Source organism: Lepidochelys kempii, chromosome 22 (genome assembly GCF_965140265.1).
Source record: "Lepidochelys kempii isolate rLepKem1 chromosome 22, rLepKem1.hap2, whole genome shotgun sequence".
NCBI classification, from domain to species: Eukaryota; Metazoa; Chordata; order Testudines; family Cheloniidae; genus Lepidochelys; species Lepidochelys kempii.
Window position 1 is genome coordinate 902,840 of NC_133277.1, and position 20,260 is coordinate 923,099.

Genomic DNA, 20,260 nt, shown 5'->3' on the forward strand with positions numbered 1-20,260 from the left:
ATCGGTGCCCCCCTTCCTGGTCTTCCGGGGGGCCTCCGCATCTGATGGAAGGAGCGGAGCTTGAGTCTTCTGCTTGCCCCGCTTCCCCTGTACTAGGGCCCAGCCCTCCATGGCATCATCTAGGGGCTGGCTAACAGGAGTTGGGTCAGGGAGGTAATGGTGAGGCAGCACAAGGGAGGAAAGATTCCCCCTGGGGTGGGCCCTCTCCTATGCCTGCCAGTATCCCCACCGCACCCTCCTCCACAGGTCCCACCAGATTGCAGGCAGCAGAGGTGGGGCGCTCCCACTCATCTGGGCGTACTGGGGGAGGTGCTCCTTGGGCCTGAGGGGGAGCAGCGGTGGGCTGGGAAGGAGGAGGGGTGGCTCCAGGCAGCCAGGGGCACTGGCGATGACGGGGCCAGCGACCTGCCAGGGCTCGGGGGTCCCAGACACTCCTCCATTCCGGGCCAAGGGGCAGTCCCTCTGGATGTGCCCCATTGCCCAGCAGAGGTAGCACTGGGCCTCCCCCATTGAATAATGTACCTGGTAGCTGGCCCCCTAGTAGGGGACCAGGAAGGACCCCTCGAGCGCCTCTCCATCATGCGCCAGCAGCGGCAGTTGAAGCTGCACCTGCCCATGGAACATGAGGATGTGATGGAGAGTGGGGTCTTTGCAGCCCAGTGGGAGAGGGCTAACAATGGAGATCGGTTTCCCAGGGTAGAGAGGGCCGGTAACAGGGCAGCATCGGAAAGGAAGGAAAGGACAGAAGTCAGGACTATTCAGATGCCCAGGTCCTCTAGCGGCTGTAGGGGGATGAACACCCCCCCTCTACCTACCACCAGGCCCTTTTCCACTGCCTCCTGGGAGGCGGCCTCTGATGCTGGGAAGATGACAACCTTTCAGTACATTTTGGAGGCCACCACGATGGCCGTGGACCCCACCACCTCGCCAATGCCCGTATGTAGGTTTCTACATGGAGTGAAGTGGGTACCAGGAGACAACAGACACCGTGCTTCCTGGTCAAGCTGGGGAAGGGGCCCCGGCCGCTATAGATGGTAGCAGAGGTGGTGGTCAGAGATGACGTAGCGGCAGGTGGCTGCCACCACCTGGGCGTATGCCCTGGGGGCAAGGAGAGGGGCACCCACAGAGCTGGTGGAGGGAGCAGCGGGGAGGGACACCGTGGCCAGTGGCAGGGCTGCGGCAGTGGGGGCAGCCCCTGCCATGGAGGGCTTGGTTTTTTTGGTGGGGCCCTTACCCTTCTTTTTGCCCTGGCCCTTCCCGCCAGTTGCGGGGGGCTCCCCTAAGAGTCAGAGGGGGCAAGGGATGTGGCAGCAGCGGAGGTCACCCTGTTGCCCACCGGTGCCCCAGCGGGGGCAATACCAGGAGGTTCGGCAGCTGAGGTAAAGGCTAGGGGGGATGACAGGGGGGCAGGCGGTGGCTGGGTCTGCTGAAGGGGCCCCACCCACCATAATGAATGGTGAGGGAGAACGGAGTAGAAACAAGAAGATGGAGGAGGGATAAGGAGAAGCAGGTCAATACTCCTCCCCAGTAGGCTGCGGGCAGGGGAGGAGGGTGCCAGAAGGGGAGGGCTGGATGCAGTGGGGGCTATCAAGGACTTGGGAGGGAGGGGTGTTAGTCACCGACTCGGAATGGGATTCCAGCTCCTCTAACTGCACTAGGGGATCGGGGAATATAACAGCATGGGGGGAGTGCAGTGAGATAGGGGTCAAACTCAAAACAGGGGAGGGGCATGGGAGGGGGCATGGGCGCACGAAGGGAGGGGCTAATCATGGCAAGGGCAGAGCCACAGGGGGAGGGAAACAACCAGGATGGGAGTGGGGCAGAGAAACCAAGGGGTTAGCTTCAGGACTGGGGCAGGGCAAACAAAGGCTGCAGAGGGAAAAGGGTGAGCTGGCAAACAAACCGGAGCTAGCAGGGGGCTGGGGCAAAAAAAAAAGGGGGGGGGAGGAGCAAATGGCTGCAAGGGGAGAGGGGGAGACTACTGCAGGGGTAGCTGTGGGTAGTCCGGGGAGGGTGCATGTGCGCCTGTACAAAAGAGTCTGTTTAGGCTGGCTACTGCTTCTGGCCCACATGGTGGAAGTAGGGTGTGGCAAGCCAAGCAAGCAGTTGAGTCCCAGAGGCAGGAACCGAGGCAGATAGTAAGCAGCCAGTGGGGAGGAGCGCAGGTGAGGGAAGGGACAGTGGTGATGGCAGGGGTTGGGGGGACACACAGATGGACCAGGGGCAGGCTCCACGCCACACCCCCGAAAGTCCCCACAAATACAGTCAAAACCCCCACCACAAGAGCACAGTTCAAAAGTTACTCAATCCTTGATGGCCCCCTCCACAGTGGTCTGCAGAGTCTCTGCGTGCTTCCCCAACAGCAGAAGATCCTCTTTGTGTTCCTCCTCTAGGGTCCAGCAGCTCCCAGGCAGCAAAGGCAGCAGCAGCTCCAGCAACTCCAGGTAGCAGTCCATTGGACAGGCAGGCAGAAAGGACCCCTCACAGGTGGTGGAGTCCACAGCCGTAGCAATGGCTGGGGCAGGGGTCCCTCACTCCCCTCCTCCGGGGAGCGGGCCAGCAGGTCCTCCCAAGGGACTGCAGCAGGAACAGCAACAGAGGTTTGTGGGGGGGGGGCGCAGGGTCCACCAGCCAGCCAGCAACCAGGTAGCAGAGAAGGGGTGTTGGTGTCTGGCCCAGCCAGGGGAGCAGCTGTAGCAGCAGCTGCAGCAGAGAGAGCTCAGGGTCTAGCAGCATCAAGCCCGAAGGCTAAAGGAGAGTGACAGAAGGTAGGTGTATTAGCCCCAGATTAAGCAGGTCCTTTTCTCTGAGTAAGAAAACAGGCTGTTCCAGAACAATCAGGAAGTTGCTAGAATCAATTAGGACAGGCAGGCTAATCAGGGCACCTGCTTTAAAAAGGACCCCACTTCAGTTGGTGAGGTGCGTGCGAGGAGCTGGGAGCAAGAGGCGCACAAGGAGCTGAGAGCGGGAACGTGTACTGCTGCAGGACAGACGAGTATAAGTGTCATCAGGAGGAAGGTCCTGCAGCGACGACAAAGAACGTGTTCGGAGGCGGCCATGGGGAAGTAGCCCAGGGAGTTGTAGCTGTCACGCAGCTGTTACAGAAAACACTGTAGATAGCTGCGATCCACGGGGCTCTGGGCTGGAACCCGGAGTAGAGGGCGGGCCCGGGTTCCCCCCAACTTCCTATTTGATACAAGAGGAGTTGACCTGGACTGTGAGTCCCACCAGAGGGGAAGGTCCCTGGCCTGTCCCATGACCCACTAGGTGGACCAGTAGAGACTGCAGGGATTGTTCTCCTCCCTTTCCCCATGCTGGCCAGTGATGAGGTTAGCTGAGTGAACGGCAGGTTTGAGCCACTAGCAAAAGTGGCCAAACTGAGGGCTGCCATAAATCTCTGAGGCGAGCAAATCCGCCAATAAGCGCAGGACCCACCAAGGCAGAATAGGAACTTTGTCACAGTACCAATGTGAGATTTCTAAAGATAGCTACAGCACTTGACCCAAGGTTTAAGGATCTGAAGTGCCTTCCAAAATCTGAGAGGGACAAGATGTGGAGCATGCTTTCAGAAGTCTTAAAAGAGCAACACTCCAATGCGGAAACTACAGAACCCAAACCACCAAAAAAAGAAAATCAACCTTCTGCTGGGAGCATCTTACTCATAATGGAAATGAACATGCATTGGTCCTGTCATAAATATAAAGGGAAGGGTAAACACCTTTAAAATCCCTCCTGGCCAGAGGAAAACCCTTTCACCTGTAAAGGGTTAAGAAGCTAGGATAACCTCGCTGGCACCTGACCAAAATGATCAATGAGGAGACAAGACACTTTCAAAGCAGGAGGGGGGAGAAACAAATATTCTCTCTGTCTGTGTGATGCTTTTGCCGGGAACAGAACAGAAATGGAGTCTTAGAACTTAGTAATCTAGCTAGATATATGTTAGATTCTGTTTGTTTAAATGGCTGAGAAAATAAGCTGTGCTAAATGGAATGTATATTCCTGGTTTTGTGTCTTTTTGTAACTTAAGGTTTTGCCTAGAGGGATTCTCTATGTTTTGAATCTAATTACCCTTAAGGTATTTACCATCCTGATTTTACAGAGGTGATTCTTTTTACTTTTTCTTCTATTAAAATTCTTCTTGTAAGAAACTGAATGCTTTTTTTCATCGTTCTTAAGATCCAAGGGTTTGGGTCTGTGGTCACCTATGCAAATTGGTGAGAATATTTATCAAGCCTTCCCCAGGAAAGGGGGTGTAGGGTTTGGGAGGATTTTTTGGGGGAAAGACTTTCCAAGCGGGCTCTTTCCCAGTTATATACCTGTTAGACGCTTGGTAGTGGCAGCAACAAAGTCCAAGGGAAAAAGGAAAATAGTTTGTACCTTGGAAGTTTTAACCTAAGCTGGTAAAAGTAAGCTTAGGAGGTTTTCATGCAGGTCCCCACATCTGTACCCTAGAGTTCAGAGTGCGGAAGGAACCTTGACAGGTCCACACTGCTTTGGATAGTTATTAAGCAGAACACGTCTTCAGCGTGGATGCATGTCCTCTGGAATGGTGGCCGAAGCATGAAGGGACATATGAATCTTCAGCGCTTCTGGTATGTAAATATGTTGCGATGCTGGCTACAACAGTGGCATGTGAATGCCTGTTCTCACTGTCAGGTGACATTGTAAACAAGCAGCAAACGTAAACAAACTTGTTTGTCTGAGCGATTGGCTGAACAAGAAGTAGGACTGAGTGGACTTGTAGGCGCTAAAGTTTTTCATTGTTCTGTACTTGAATGCAGTTATTTTTTGTACATAGTTCTACATTTGTAATTTCAACTTTTATGATAGAGATTGCACTACAGTCAATTAGGTGAATTGAAAAATACTATTTGTTTTTTTACAGTGCAAATATTTGTAATAAAAAATATAAAGTGAGCACTTTACACTTTTTATTCTGTCTTGTAATTTAAATCAATATGTTTGAAAATGTAGAAAACATTCAAAATATTTAAATTGTTTAACAGAGCAATTAATTGTACGATTGCCATTAATTTTTTTAATTTCTTGACAGACCTAATTACTATGATTACTTATTCTACTAACTTCAGTGGACAAAGATCAATTGACCACTGTACTCTTAAGAATTGCCATTAACATATATGAAGACTATTTTCAGGTCCCCCCCTTAGTCTTCTTTCCTCAAGACTAAACGTGCCAGGTTTTTTTAACCTTTCCATTTGTGTAAGGTTCTCTAATCCTTTCATCATTTTTGTTGTTCTCCTTTGGATTATTTTGAATTTCTCCACATCATTCCTAAAGTATGGCACAAAAAATGGACATAGTACTCCAACTGAGGCCTCACCAGGGTTGAGTAGAGTGGGAAAATTACAGTGTCTTACAAATCAAATCACAGTTAGTAGACCCCAGAACACTATCTTTTTTGCAGTTGCATCATATTGTTGACTCGTATTCAGATTGTAATCCACTATAAGACCTACATCCTTTTCAGCAGTTCTACTTAACCAGTTATTCCCCATTTTATAGCTGTGTATTTGATTTTTCCTTCCGAAGTGAAACACTTCTCACTTGCCTTCATTGAAATTAATCTTGTTCATTCAGACCAATTCTCCAATTTGTAAAGGTAATTTTGAATTCTAATTTTGTCCACCGATGTGCTTGCAACCCCTCTCAGCTTGGTGTCATATGCAAACTTTAGAAGCATACTCTCAACTCCAATATCCAGGTCATTAATGAAAACATTGAATAGTACTAGACACAGAACTTATCCTTGTGGGACCCCACAAGATACACCCTCTAAGCTGAACAGTAAACCATTGATAACTAGTTTAAAGACTGTACTGAAAGAGTAGTTGTGATCTACCTAGATCATATTTTTCTAGCTTGCTTAGGAGAATATCACATGGGGCTATGTCAAAGCCTTACTAAAATCAAGATATATCAAATCTACTGCTTTCCCCCCCCATCCACAGACCCACAAAGCACAACCACTAATTGTAACATATAAGTAATGTAATAGAATAGTAAATGTTATGTAATGTTACCACAAAAGTGTAACAGATAACCTTGACCCTATCTTCTTGGGTCCATTATTACAGGGGATCTGAAATACTACTTGAAATATATGTGGTAAGTTTGTATGAGGGAAGGTGCAGGGCACTTATACTGCACAGGGGGCAGTGGGGCAAATGGAGCACCAACACATTTCCTCTTTATGCCTGGCCCTATCAGGAAATGTGCCACAATATGTCCTATGCTTTTCCAGGATTCCAGGACAGGAGGATCCCAAAGAAAAAAAAGGGGTGGAGTGTTAGTCCTGAAATAGGCAAACAAAACCCAAAATTCTGTTTGAATTTTGAGGTCTTTAACATACAATTGTGTCTTATATCTTTGTTCACATATGTGAACAAGGAACAAAGATACTGTGTGTTGCTTCTGCCTACAGCCACATACAGTTTTTTAGTATAATGAGAAAAGATAAGAAATAAAATTAAAGTGTTGCTAGATACGGTGGGAGTTTGATATGTGAGTGTGTAATTGACGGCCGCCCAACTCCTCTCCCATGACAAGGTCAAGCAACCAGTTGGGAGGGGCAACAGGCACTGGGAAGGACAGGGGAACTATAAGACACACAAAAAACCAAAGAAAAGGTAACCCTGGCTGGTACATAACCTCACTCCCTACCCCTCCCACGGGGTACAAAAGAGGTGGTACCAAAGCCCTCAGACTCAAGATCCTTCAAAATGGAACTTGACTGTAGATGGCCAGGGGTGGTGCCAAGGGCGTGCACTACAGGTATAATTAAGCCTACTAAAAAGGAGGGGGGTAGGAAGGGGAAGGAAAAGCTCTTCTGGTGTACAGAACTATGGTTATGCTGCTTTTTAACCCCAATAAACATCACATTGCCTGCACCTTGGACTCTGGCCTTCTGCCTGGGTGACAAGAACCAAGAGGGGGATGGAGGGGAGCCCTAGCATAACCCATTCAAAGAACAAAGTTAGGTTGGCTTGGCATGATTTGTTCTTGACAAATCCATGCTGGCTATAACTTTTGACACTATTATTCTCTAGGTGCTTACATATGGATTGGTTAATATGTTTCAATAGCTATCCAGGTATTGAAGTAGGAGTTGACTGGTCTTGACTTCACTAAGTCCTTTCTGTTCCTGTTTTTAAAGATACATATTAAAGATACGTGTCCTTCTCCGGGCTTTTGGGACCTCATCCCTTCCCCAGGAGTACTTAGAGATAATTGCTAATGGTTCCAAGATTGCTTCAGCTGGTTTCTTAAGGATCCTAAAATGAATTTAATCAGGCCCTATGACTTGAATACATTCAACTTATCTAAATATTCTTTGACCTGTTCTTTCCCTATTTTGGCTTGTCTTCCTTCCCCTTCACGGTTAATATTGTGTTAAGTATCTGGTCAAAATTTACCCTTTTAGTAAAGACTGGAGTAAAATAGGCATTAAATAACTTATGACATCAAGAAAGCTCAGATACTAGTTTTTGCACCCTCCTAAGTAGAGGAGCTACACCTTCCTTTGTCTTTCTCTAGCTCCTAATGTATTTATAGAAATTTTTCTTATTACCTTTCTGTGCTTGCTAGGCATAACTCATTTGTGCCTTAGCCTTTCTGATTTTCTCACTACTTACTTGTGCTCTCCTTCTATACTCCTCCACCACATTTTTGTCCACGTTTCCACTTTTTGTAGGATTCCATTTTGATTTTCAAGTCATTGAAGAGCTAATGTGGTGCTATCTTGGCCTCTTACTATTCTTTCTTTCCCTCACATCAGGTTAGTTTGCAGTTATGACTTTGATATTGACTCCTTGACAAACTGCCAGGCTCCTGAAGACATTTTTCCTTTAGATTTTCTTCCCATAAGATTGTACCTACCAGTTCTCTTAGTTTGTTGAAGTCTGCTTTTTAGAAGTCCTTATTCTGCTGCTCTCACTCCTTTCTTTCCTTGGGATAAAAAAAGCTATCATTTCATGTTCACTGTTAGGATATAGATATTCAGGCCTGTCTGTAAAGGCCTAGACTCTAAGAATTTAGGTGTATTCTTATCACTTGGCTAGTTAGAGGTATAAAAGGAAGAATCAAAATCACTGTCTGCCGGTGTAAGGTCCTTCTCTTACTGTGACAGTCTGAGGCCCTGTTCTTAGGCTGAGGCCTTTGGCTAAGCAACAGAAGCAGCCATAAGCTGGGAAGCAACCGGTCACATCCTCACATCCCAAACTAGTCACTTTGAAAGAAGGTGCTATTGGGCTGTTAGGAATACAATCCTATCCTGATAATGCCTATCACCCCCAGAGAAAGGGAAGTGCCTAGAAGATGTAAAAGGAAACTTCGTTTGATAGCATCCTGTGTGGCAAGAACTCATTGATCAATACCTGGGATGTGAAATCCTCACTTCTGTATTGTTCTGTCATTATAGTTCCCACTTTGCTATTGTTTGTCTGTATAATCTCTGCCTGATTCTGTGATTGTTCCTGTCTGCTGTATAATTAATTTTGCTGGGTGTAAACTAATTAAGGTGGTGGGATATAACTGGTTACATAATCATGTTACAATATGTTAGGATTGGTTACTTAAATTTCAGGAAAATGATCGGTTTCAGAGTAGCAGCCGTGTTAGTCTGTATCGCAAAAAGAAAAGGAGTACTTGTAGCACCTAAAGGTGCCACAAGCACTCCTTTTCTTTTTGAGAAAAATGATTGGTTAAGGTGTAGCTAAGCAGAACTCAAGTTTTACTATAGTCTGTGGTTAATCAGGAAGTGGGTGGGGGAAATGGGAACAGGGAATGGGGGTGGGGAAATTGGAATCATGTTTGGCTAAGGGCAGGAATGGGAACAGGGACATAGGTGTAAGGCTCTGTGGTGGCTGGGAAGGAGGACACTAAGGAAGGAAACTGGAATCATGGTTGCTGGAAGTTCACCCCAATAAACATCAAATTGTTTGCACCTTTGGACTTCGGGTATTGTTGATCTCTGTTCATGCGAGAAGGACCAGGGAAGTAAGTGGGTGAAGGAATGAGCCCCCTAACATTCACTTTCACCCAAATTGCCTTCCACCTTCAGATTTCCTGCCAATTCCTTCCTTCTAGCCCTACAGAAGTCTGAAATAGCTGTCCCCATGGTTACTTCTGCCACTCTCTTGAGCAAAAAGGCTGTCCCCAGTACACTCCAATAACTTACTAGACATTTCGTTTTTTGCTGTATTACTTTTCCAACAGATATTGGGGTAGTTTTAAGTCCCTGTAGCAAGGCGAGACTCACTGGCACAGAACCTCCTGCTGGTTGTCTCAGGAATTAGCTCTTTCCAGCCTTCAGAGCGCCCTCGGCAGGTCAGCGGCTCGCCTGCTACTGGCCCCCCATGTCCCTCCCGGACCCCAGTGCTCTTTTACCTTGGGGCCCTGCCCCCTGGCAATGCCCCCACACTCTGGGTCTCCCCTCCCAGGGGAACCCCCAATCCTCTAAACCCACCTTCCCTCAGTGGCTACTGCCCGTCATCATCTACCCCCACTTATTGGGGCAGACTGCAGTCCATTAAGACCACTCATCATTGGCAAGGAAGTTAAGACCTGCTGCCTTTACCTATCCTCAGGCTGCCCCTCCGCAGCCCCAGTACCTTTTTAGGCCTTTAACAAGGCCTGCAGGCTAGAGCTCCCTGTGCCCTTCCCCAGCACTTCTCCGCTTCAGGAACCTTGCTCCCAGGCAGCTAGCCCTTCCCACTCCAGGGTTAGAATAAGACTCCTACAGTTTCTAGCCCACAGCCCTCTTATAAGGGCCAGCCGGGCCCCAATTAAGCCATCCAGGCCCCAATTAAGCCAGCCACACCTGTGGTCAGCTACATTGTCAGCTTCCCCTAGCTGTTCTCACTCCTCTTCTCCTAGCCAGAGCCCTCTCCAGGGCTGCTTTTACTATTGGCTCCCCAGGGCAGCCCTCTCCCAGGGCTGTTTTAACCCCTTCAGAGCCAGAGCGGGGTGACCACCCCGCTACAGTCCCATTTGACTACCCCAGGTCTTGTGTTTTGGATATTTCTATTACTTGCTTTAGAAATGCCTCATCCACCTTCTCATCCTGATTTCATGATCTATAGTAGACCCCGACCATGAGGTCGCCCCTATTTTTTATTCCTGTTATCTTTACCTAGAAAACTCAGCTGGTCTGCTTCTCACCCTTTTCTGGACCTGAGAACAAGCATATATATATTTTAACATATAATACAGCACCTCCTCCCTTTTTACCCAGCTTCTGCTCTCCTGAATAAGCTAGACTCCTCTATACCAGTGGCTCTCAAGCTTTCCAGACTACTGTACCCCTGTGACAGGGTGTGCATACCCCCACTAGGCAGAAAAGGATTAATCCCACATTATGGGCACAGGAAGTCCTGCCCCTCAGACTGCTATGCTAGTATAAAGGACAGCAACCCAGCTCAGTCTGCACTGACTGCTAAGGAGGAAGGACACTTGGTGGAGGCTCCAGCCCAGAAACTGTTATAGCCCTTGTCTGCAGTAGCCAGAGATCTCTAGACATAGGCTGGAGACCTGCTGCCTACAGCTTAACGTCTGGAGTCAAAGTCCCAGGGAGTTACTTGCTCTGAGGAGCCCAGAGACCCCAACATCATACGGACTGCAGATTCAGGAAACTCGGTAGGAAGTGACCCATGGAGGTAGAGTGAGTGGTATCTCCCACCCATGTAAGGTCAGCATGTTGCGACTGGATTCCACACTGACCCAGTGGTGGACCACACTGCCACTGTTAGGGCTCTGGGCCAGGACTCAGTGCAGTTGGGTGGGCCTGGGTCTCTTCTTTCTCTCTTCCTTCCCCACACAGCTGCCAGTGCAAGTCTGGGGATTCAGGCTGAGAGGATGTCTCCCAGAAGCAGTGCAGTCAAACATAATGTGCTACTGCCAAGGCTTTGCCTTTTGTAGTGTGGTCCCCACAGCTCCACTTCACTGAAACAGGTCCTGCTAGAGGCAGCATCCCTTGTATTATGATGGCACTTCAGTCAGTCCAAATGATTTCAGACTGCTTGTAAACACTATCTCTTCTGGGGTACTGTAGCCAATTGGTATTTGCAGCAACCCAAGACAGACTTTTTAGAACAAGACCGCGTTGCTTTGGCAACTGGAACACAGGATTTACAGATCTCTTCAGTCCAGTAGAACAAAACTGAATTCTATATTCATTTTGGCAGAGTCATCTGCCCAGCTTTTCCAAAGCCTCCTCGATTTCATCTCTCTCTCTGTATCTCCTTGTCTCAGTCTTTTTGCCCTGGATAGCAGCAAGCTTAAAGTCCAGTTGGTTTGTACACTAGTTCCTGTGACCCAAAAGTGCAGTGCAGTTGTGTTCCCAGGTTCTGCTTCCCTTGGATCCCAGTCATTACAAATTAATGCCCAGTCTGAGACTTCCATTATCCAGTGTGCTTCATTCACATGTGGACTGTTCTTGATTAGTGTATCCATATAAATGGAGTCAGGCCTACCGTGACACATGGCCAGCAAGGGTTAAGCCCCTCACAGGCTAACTGACCCAGATTCAATCTTTTGAAACATGTTAGAAAGGGAATGGCCCTAATTACCATGTTAGATAGGCTAGAACTTTGAAATGCAAACCTGTATTGTTAGAGAATTAGAGGCGATACTAATTGTATGTGTTTACTTTTATCTTGTTAGATGTTAGCCATTCAAACAGACAGTTCCTGTCTATTACCATAACTATAGAGTCAGAGATCAAACAGGAATATTAACATTTAGATGAATCTTGAGTGAAATAATGTCATTGTCTGTATGTCTCAAGTTTGATAAACTACACCTTTAACCTGATATAATGCAGTCCTCAGGAGCCAAAAAAATCTTACCGCGTTATAGGTGAAACCATGTTATACCAAACTTGCTTTGGCCTCGAGCATTTCCGTAAATAGTCACTTCCTGCCCCCTGACTGACCCCTCAGAACCCCCGACCCATCCAACTCCCTCCGCTCCTTGTCCCCTGACCGCCCCCTCCAGAGACCCCCCCCCCTTCCTAACCCACCCCGGACCCCACACCATACCCAACCCGCCTGACTGCCCCGACCCCATCCACACCCCCGCCCCGACAGGCCCCCCGGGACTCCCACGCCCTATCCAATGACCCTGTTCCCTATCCCTGACTGCCCTGCCCCCAGAACCTCTGAACAATCCAACCCCCCCTGCTCCCTGTCCCCTGACCACCACCGCGAGACCCTTTGCCCCTTATCCAACCCCTCAGCCCTGGCCCGCCACCCTTAACACACCGCTCAGAGCAGTATGTCTGAGCCAGACATGCTGACGCACTGATCTGCCGGAGTGCGGAGTCCCGCCCCTCAGAGCGCTGCTTTACTGTGTTATAGCTGAATTCATGTTCTATTGGGGCGCATTACCTCAGGGTAGAGGTGTACCTTATGTTAATCCATGTGGTTAGTTACCAGTGATGCTAAGGAAATAGGTTTCTTCAAAGGCCTATTGTTCACCCAGGACTGTATGGTCAAGAGGCTGCCAGAAAACTGTATTTAAAAACTCTTGGGACCTGATATTTTCATCTCAGATCCGCTTGATGCTTTATGTAGGGGAAGCTTGGATCTCCAGTCTTACCTGGATCACCCTGGATATGAACATTGGACTATGGTCTAATTCTGAAAGAACTCTTTGCAACTACAAAGCTCATCATCAAAACTGATCTCAAAACTGTACTCATGTCTTTGTGTATACTGATCTTTTAACCAATAGTCTTTTTCTTTTTTAAATAAATGTTGGTTTACTTCCAAAGAATTGGCTGAGAGTGTATTTGGGCCTGTGGCAGAGCCAGGGGTTGAGCAGCGAGCAGCCTGTTATATTGGAAAGCGGGCACCTACAGCTCCAGCCCCGGAGTCGGTGCCTAGACAAGGAGCCGCGTATTCACCTCTGAAGAGCCGCACGTGGCTCTGGAGCCCCAGGCTGGCCACCCCTGCCCTAAAGAAAGGCCTGTGTTGCAGCTTATGTGCAGTGCATAGACGTGAGTTACAGTAAGGGTGGCGTCTGCAATGATACAGAAAGGGGTCGGGGATGGCTTGGGGGAAATATGAAGAGCTGTGTTTGTGACCGGGATCCCAGGGGAGCCAGATGAGGTCACTCAATTAGGGTGAACTGCAAAGAATGGGGCAGGCAATGGTGGATATTCAATACTTAGATTTACCAGGCCAGCACAAAACAGCTTCTATTATACCTCACTGGTTACTCAGAAGTCAACAACACAGTTCCGTTAAAGTAACCCAGCCTCTGGCCTCCACCTAGACACCCAAGTCAAATATGGTGAGGATTAATGATAATCTTATTCATCATATAAAAAAGTTCTACCAATCCCAAAGAATCTGACACCTAACATCCCAAGTTAATGAATATTCCAGATCTTACCCAAATACACACTTACAGCCAATTCTTACTAACTGAACTAAAAAATTTTTAAAAAGAAAGAGTATAGGTTAAAAGATCAGCATACAAACAAACATGAGTACAATCTTGAAATTCAGATTCATAGAGATGGTGAGCTTTGTGGGTGCAAAATGTTCTTTTATAATTTAGTCAATAGGTTATTGTCAAATATCATATTCAGGGTGTTCCAGCTTAGGACTGGGATCTCAATCCTTATGTTTTAAGCTTCCCCTGAATGAAACCTCAAGCAGATCTGAGATGACAGGATCAGGACCCAAGGGTCTTTTATACAATTTTCTAGCATCCACTTGACCATACAGTCCTGGGTAAACAATAGGCTTTTGATGTAACCTTCTGTTTCCTAATCCACACTGGTAATTAACTACATGGATTAACATAAGAAACTGCTTAATGGATAAGTAGTTATCACAAACTTTAAAAAGACACATCGACAATGACATTATTTCACCCAAGATTCATCTAAACGTTAATATTCCCCTTTGATCTCTGAATCAATAGCTATAGTGATCGACAGGAATTGTCTGTTTACATGGCTAGCATCTATAAGTAAACACACTTAGTATCACTTCTAACAACATAGGTTTGCATTTCAAAGTTCTAGCCTATTTAGCATAGAATGGCCCTAATTACCATTTGCATACTTTCTAACATGTCCTTAAAGGATGGCTCTGGGTTATTTAACCTGCAGCTGTTTAACCCTTTCCGGCCATGTGTGACACTTTGTATAAGATTGGTTGCAATTATTTAACAGTGGTAGCAATAATGATTTGCATGATTATATTTTAATTAGATAATGTCACATGTGTTTTGGCCATTTTAGCTGTTGAGCTTGAGCTGATGGCTAGATGACCATGAGTAGTGTCAGGCTGAGATTTCAGTTTGGAAAGGAAAGACAGGTCGGGACCAGAGAGTTAGACGTGTCAGTCGCCAGCATAGAGATAGTAGCTGAATTTGTGTTTGTCGATGAGATTCCCAGTGATAAGGTACAGAGGAAGAAGAGAAGTGGACCAAGGACACAGCCTGTGTAATCCCCACAGAAAGTTGGAGTGGGGATGAGGAGGATTGTCCAAGGACACACTGAAGGAGAGATTAGAGAAGCAGGAGAGGACAAAAGAACATCAGAATTCAAGAAGACAACCATGGTCAGTGGTGTCAAAGGCAGCTGATAGGTCAAGGAGGAGAATGATAGAGTACTGGCCCTGAGCTTTGCATAGGGAAAGGTCATTAGAGACTTTCACAAAAGCAGCCTCAGTGGAGTGCTCCATATGCCATCTTGAAATCTTCCCACTCCACCAGACCCTTCCTAGAGTAACCACTCCCCTACCCCTTCATTCCACCTGTCCCTCTACCCTAGTATTCCTCACTTCCAGCTAACCCAGATCACCCACCCACCCCTCCCTCCCTCTACAACAGCACCACTGCTGGGCCCTCCACCCCTTTTTCACCATTCCCAGTCCCCCACTTGCCCAGCTCACACCATTACCAGTTCCCAGGAGCTCCTCTCCCTGACTCCCGTCATCCTCCTCCTTCCACTGTACTCAACCATCCCTGATTCCCTCTAATCCTCCACACCTCTCCCTGCCTTGTGGCACCCCACAAACTCCAGCTGTCCATCTTCTCCCCTCCTCATGCTCCCTCCCCTCCTTTGTCTCAAGGACTCCTGAATGAGACTCTCACACTGTCTCCTCGCCTCAGGTGGCTTTACATGATTGCAACACCCTACAGGCATTTAGAAAGTTATCACAGCAGGCCACCAGCTCCACTAGATTTAGGATTCAGCATTACTTTTTGTTTAAAGGCCAACTATTCTAATTTCTCTAAAATGTACATGCTTACTCACATTGCCATGAAATATACTGCTCATCATGTGGGTGCAGGACAGGATTAGTGGCCCAAAGACGGGGTTAATTGCTCCAGAGATTCCTGAAATACAGCCCTTCCAACACAAGCTCTTGACAAAAATCACCTTGTTCTTATAACAGTTTCTTGCACACATCTGAGGCTCAAACTATGGTTTTGATTATCCCCTGACTAAAGTCAGTCACTTGGTATCTATCTCAGCTGGTGTACAGAGCATACTGCCTCTTTGGGAAAGTGGTATTAAATAAGTTAATTATTGTACAACTTTGAACTTCAGATCAGCAAAAGCCAAACTAATAAGAACAACCACACAGGATCAGCACAATGGTCTGTCTATCCCAGTACTGTATTCTGACAGTAATCAATACCAGATGCCTCAGAGGGAATGAACAGAAGGGGGTAATTATCGAGTAATCAATCTGCTGTTGTCCACACACAGCATGTGGCAATCAGAGGCAGAGCATGGGACTGCATTTTTGACCATCTTGGCTAATAGCAGTTGATGGACCTATCCTCCATGAATTTATCAAACTTTTTTTAACCCAGTTATAATTACAGACTTCACAACATCCCCTGGCAATGAGTTCCACAGGATGACTGTTCACTGTGTGAAGTAGTATTTCCTTTTGTTTACTATAAATTTGCTGCCTATTAATTTCATCACGTGATCCCTGGTTCTCCTGTTATGTGAAAGGGGTAAATAGCACTTCCTTATCCACTTCCCCACACCATTCATTTTCTATTCCTGTATCATATCCCCACATTGTTCATCTTGGAAAAGAGATAACTGTCTTATTATTCTCTCCTCCTATGGATGGTATTCCATACCCCAATCATGTATGTATTTATGTATGTTTGTTTGTCCTTCTCTGTACTTTTTCCAATTCTAATATTTTTTTTTGGACAGGGTGACTAGAACTGCATATAGTATTTAAGGTGTAGCATATCATGGATTTATACGGTGGCATTATATTTTCTGTCTTATCACCTATTGCTTTCCCAATGGTTCCTAATATTCTGTTATCTTTTTTGTTTGCCACTGCACATTTTGTGGATTTTTTTTATGAACTATCCACAATGATCCACAATGATTCCAAGATTGCTTTCTTGAATGGCAACAGCTAATTTACACCCCATCATTTTGTATCTATAGTTGGGATATTTTTTCCAATGTCAGGTTTCAGAGTAACAGCCGTGTTAGTCTGTATTCGCAAAAAGAAAAGGAGTACTTGTGGCACCTTGGAGACTAACCAATTTATTTGATGAAGTGAGCTATAGTTCACGAAAGCTTATGCTCAGATAAATTGGTTAGTCTCTAAGGTGCCACAAGTACTCCTTTTCTCTTTTCCAGTGTGTTACTTTGCATTTATCGACACTGAAGTTCATCTGCCATTTTGCTGCCACGTCACCCAGTTTCATGAGATCTCTTTGTAACTCATCACAGTTTGCTTTGGCTTAACTATCTTCAGTAATTTTGCATCATCTCCAAACTTTGCCATCTCGTTTCCATATTTTTCCAGTTCATTTATGAATCTGCTGAACAACACTGTACAGATCCCTTAGGGACCCAACTATTTACCTTTCTCCATTGTGAATACTGACCATATATTCCTACCCGTTGTTTCCTATCTCTTAACCAGTTACTGATCCATGACTTCCCTTTTATCCCATGACTTCTTACTTTCCTTATGAGTAATGCTATGATTTAGTCACGGAATCCATGACTTTCCGAGACCTTCATGACTTCAGTCTGCAGCGGTGGAGAGCTGCGACTGTATGGAGTACCCCACAGCTCCTGGTTGCCGCAAGCAGCGGGAACCCCGGCAGCTCTGACGCAACCCGTGGTGGGGGACCCCTGGAGCTCCTAACCCCCCCACCCAGCTGCCTGATGCAGCCTGTGTGGGCACCCACAGATCCTCACAAATATTTTTAGTAAAACTCAGGGACAGGTCACATTGTCAAAGGCGTTCTGCAAGTCCAAGTACACTATATCTACAGGACTACCCTTGACCACAAGTTTGTTGACCCCCCCCCCCCCCCCGAGAATTCTAATAGATGTAGCATGATTTCCTTTAACAAAATCCACGTTAACTTCCACAACAAATTGTGTTCATCTAGGTGTCTGATAATTCTGTGCTTTCCTATAGCTTCAACCAATGTCCCTGGTACTAAAGTTAAGTTTACTGGTTGCTAGTTGCCAGGATTGCTGCTGAAGCTTTTTAAAAATAAATTGGTATTACATTAGCTATCCCAAGTCATCTGGTATAAAGACCAATTTAAGTGGTAGGTTACATACCGCAGTAAGTAGTTCTGCACTTTTCATATACGGGTTCCTTCAGTACTATTGGGTGAATGCCATCTAGCCCTGGTGACTTATGTTTAAATTTTCAATTTATTTGAAAACCTCCTTTACTGACATTTGTTTAGCACCTCAATCACCGAGCAGCCCCACCAATTGTCTGGCAGGCTCCCTGCTGCTGATGTACTTCAAACAATTGGTGTTCATGTCAGTGACTTTTCCTAGTTGCTCTTCAAAAGTCTTTTTTTGGACTGCCTAATTATATTTTTACACTTGACTTGGCAGAATTTTCCTCAGTAGGGTTTGACTTTCAATTTTTAAAGGATGCCTTTTTGCCTCTAATTGCCTTATTTACTCTGCTGTTTCATCTTGGTGATATTGTTTTAATCCTCTTACTGTTTGGGGTTTTTTTCCCCTTAGGAGTACACTTATTTTGAGCCTCTGACCGTGTTTTGAATAAGTTTCCATGCAGCTTGCAGGCATTTCACTTTTGTGAGCGTTCCTTTTAATTTCCATGTCACTAGCTTTCTTTTGTGTAGTTCCCCTTTCTCAAATTAAATGCTACCATGATGTTCTTCGTATTCCTACTCTCCCCCCCCCCCCCCCGGATTTTAAATTTAATTACATTATGGTCTCTATTACAGAGGTGGGCAAACTACCAGCCCGCGGGACCGTCCTGCCCAGCCCTTGAGCTCCCAGCCAGGAAGGCTAGCCCCTGGCTCCTCCCCTGCTGTCCCTCCTCCCCTGCAGTCTTAGCTCACTATGCCACCAGTGCTCTGGGCGGTGGGGTTGCGAGCTCCTGCGGGGCAGCACGTTGTTGTAAGCAAGACACGAGAAGTAATTCTTCCACTGTACTCTGCGCTGATTAGGCCTCAAGTACAGTATTGTGTCCAGTTCTGGGTGCCACATTTCAGGGAAGATATGACCAAATTGGAGAAAGTCCAGAGCAGAGCAACAAAAATGATTAAAGGTCTAGAAAACATGACCTATGAAGGAAGATTTGAAAAATTGGGTTTGTTTCTTCTGGAGAAGAGAAGAATGAGAGGGAACATAAGTTTAAGTACATAAAAGATTGTTACAAGGAGGAGGGAGAAAAATTGTTCTTAATCTCAGAGGATAGGACAAGAAGCAATGGGTTTAAATTGCAGCAAGGCAGGTTTAGGTTGGTCAGTAGGAAAAACCTCCTAAGTGTTAGGGTGGTTAAGCACTGGAACAAATTGCCTAGGGAGATTGTAGAATCTCCATCATTGGGGATTTTTAAGAGGTTAGACAAACACCTGTTAGGAATGGTCTAGATCAGGGGTCTCAAACTCATGGCCCGCGAACCTCCCCAATGTGGCCTGTGGGGCTCCAGTAGTTTTGGCCCCACCTGCCTCCCCCAGGCAATTTAAAATAGCCTGGGGCCCCAGCAGCACAGCGCAGCTGAGCAGCATCTGCCTGCTTGCCCCACATGTCTGACCCCTCCCACTTCCAGACTAGCCTCCTCCCTGCGGCACCGGGGCAGGGCTATGTTTCCACGCACTGCCCCAACCCCAAGCGTCCCTACGGCCAATGGGAAGCTGTGCGGGTCATGCCTGGGGGCAGCAGTGTGCGGAGGCCCCCCAGCCCACCCTGTCTTGGGAGCCCCAGGTAAGCACCACACCCCAACCCCTCCTCCCACAGCCTGCACCCCCACCCCCTTCCCAATCCCCTACCCTAGACCTCCTCCCCCACTCAAACTCGCTCCCAGAGCCTTAGGCAGGTGGGGGGCAGAGTTTTGGGGGATGTGTTCTAGGTGGCATGAGTGACATTATTGGCCCGCTGGGAGGATGAGAAGACTGGCACTGGCCCTAAGGCAAACTGAGTTTAAGACCCTTGGTCTAGAGAATACTTAGTCCTGCCATGAGTGCAGGGGACTGGACTAGATGACCTCTCAAGATCCCTTCCAGTCCTATGGTTCTATAAACTATATTAAAGCAGAGTTAAGTGTTGCCTCATGCCCTTCCAGCATGTGGAGAGTGGTGAAAGTTAGTACATCTGAAAACCAGTAAATTAAGAACTACACACCACACCTGCAAAACGAAGCTCTGCTCCTACTCCCTAACCTTGGAGCTAGCAAATGTGACTGGGAATAGGTCAGTAAGGAAGGAGCACAGGTTTACCAACTAACCAGGGAAGTGGCAAATTTTCCATCTCTTGAAGTCTTCAACTCAACATTGGATGCTTTTCTGGAAGATATTTTCATCAAAACACAAAGTATTCAGCTCACTTCAATGGTAACTCGAAACTGTATGGCTTGTATGATACAGAAGGTCAGACTAGATGACCTAATAGTATCTCCTGGCCTTAAAATGTATTGATCAATAGAAGGAAAGACTAAGAACATGCCATTGTTTGTGTTGTGTTCGACAGATTTGAATACCACCACTTATCTCCATGCACTTCAGCTATGCACACTGTGTCAGCTGTAGCTTTACATGAACAGTGGAGGGAACAGTTGGAGCAGCTTGGCAGAACTGTGACTGTGATAAGAAGAGAGGTGCATGTGACTCTTGAAGGAACAGGTATTCCTCACATCAGTGCTAAGTGTTGTAGGCTGTGTCAATGAAGGTGCACAAGGGTGTGTTCTTGCCACGAGGGTTGTCAGCAGTCTGGTGGCATATGTGC

The 20,260-nt window shown here is 46.8% G+C and overlaps 1 protein-coding gene and 1 long non-coding RNA gene across 2 annotated transcripts in view; both read right to left on the bottom strand.

Moving 5' to 3' along the window:
- LOC140901671 (uncharacterized) overlaps positions 1-20,260 on the bottom strand; it is a 43,997-nt gene that overhangs the window by 16,068 nt on the left and 7,669 nt on the right. The window lies entirely within an intron of this gene.
- On the bottom strand, positions 7,565-19,264 carry LOC140901674 (uncharacterized). Its single transcript, XR_012155925.1, has 2 exons — positions 15,296-19,264; positions 7,565-7,968 (listed from the first exon to the last, which is right to left on the bottom strand). It is a non-coding gene; the product is annotated as an uncharacterized lncRNA (long non-coding RNA).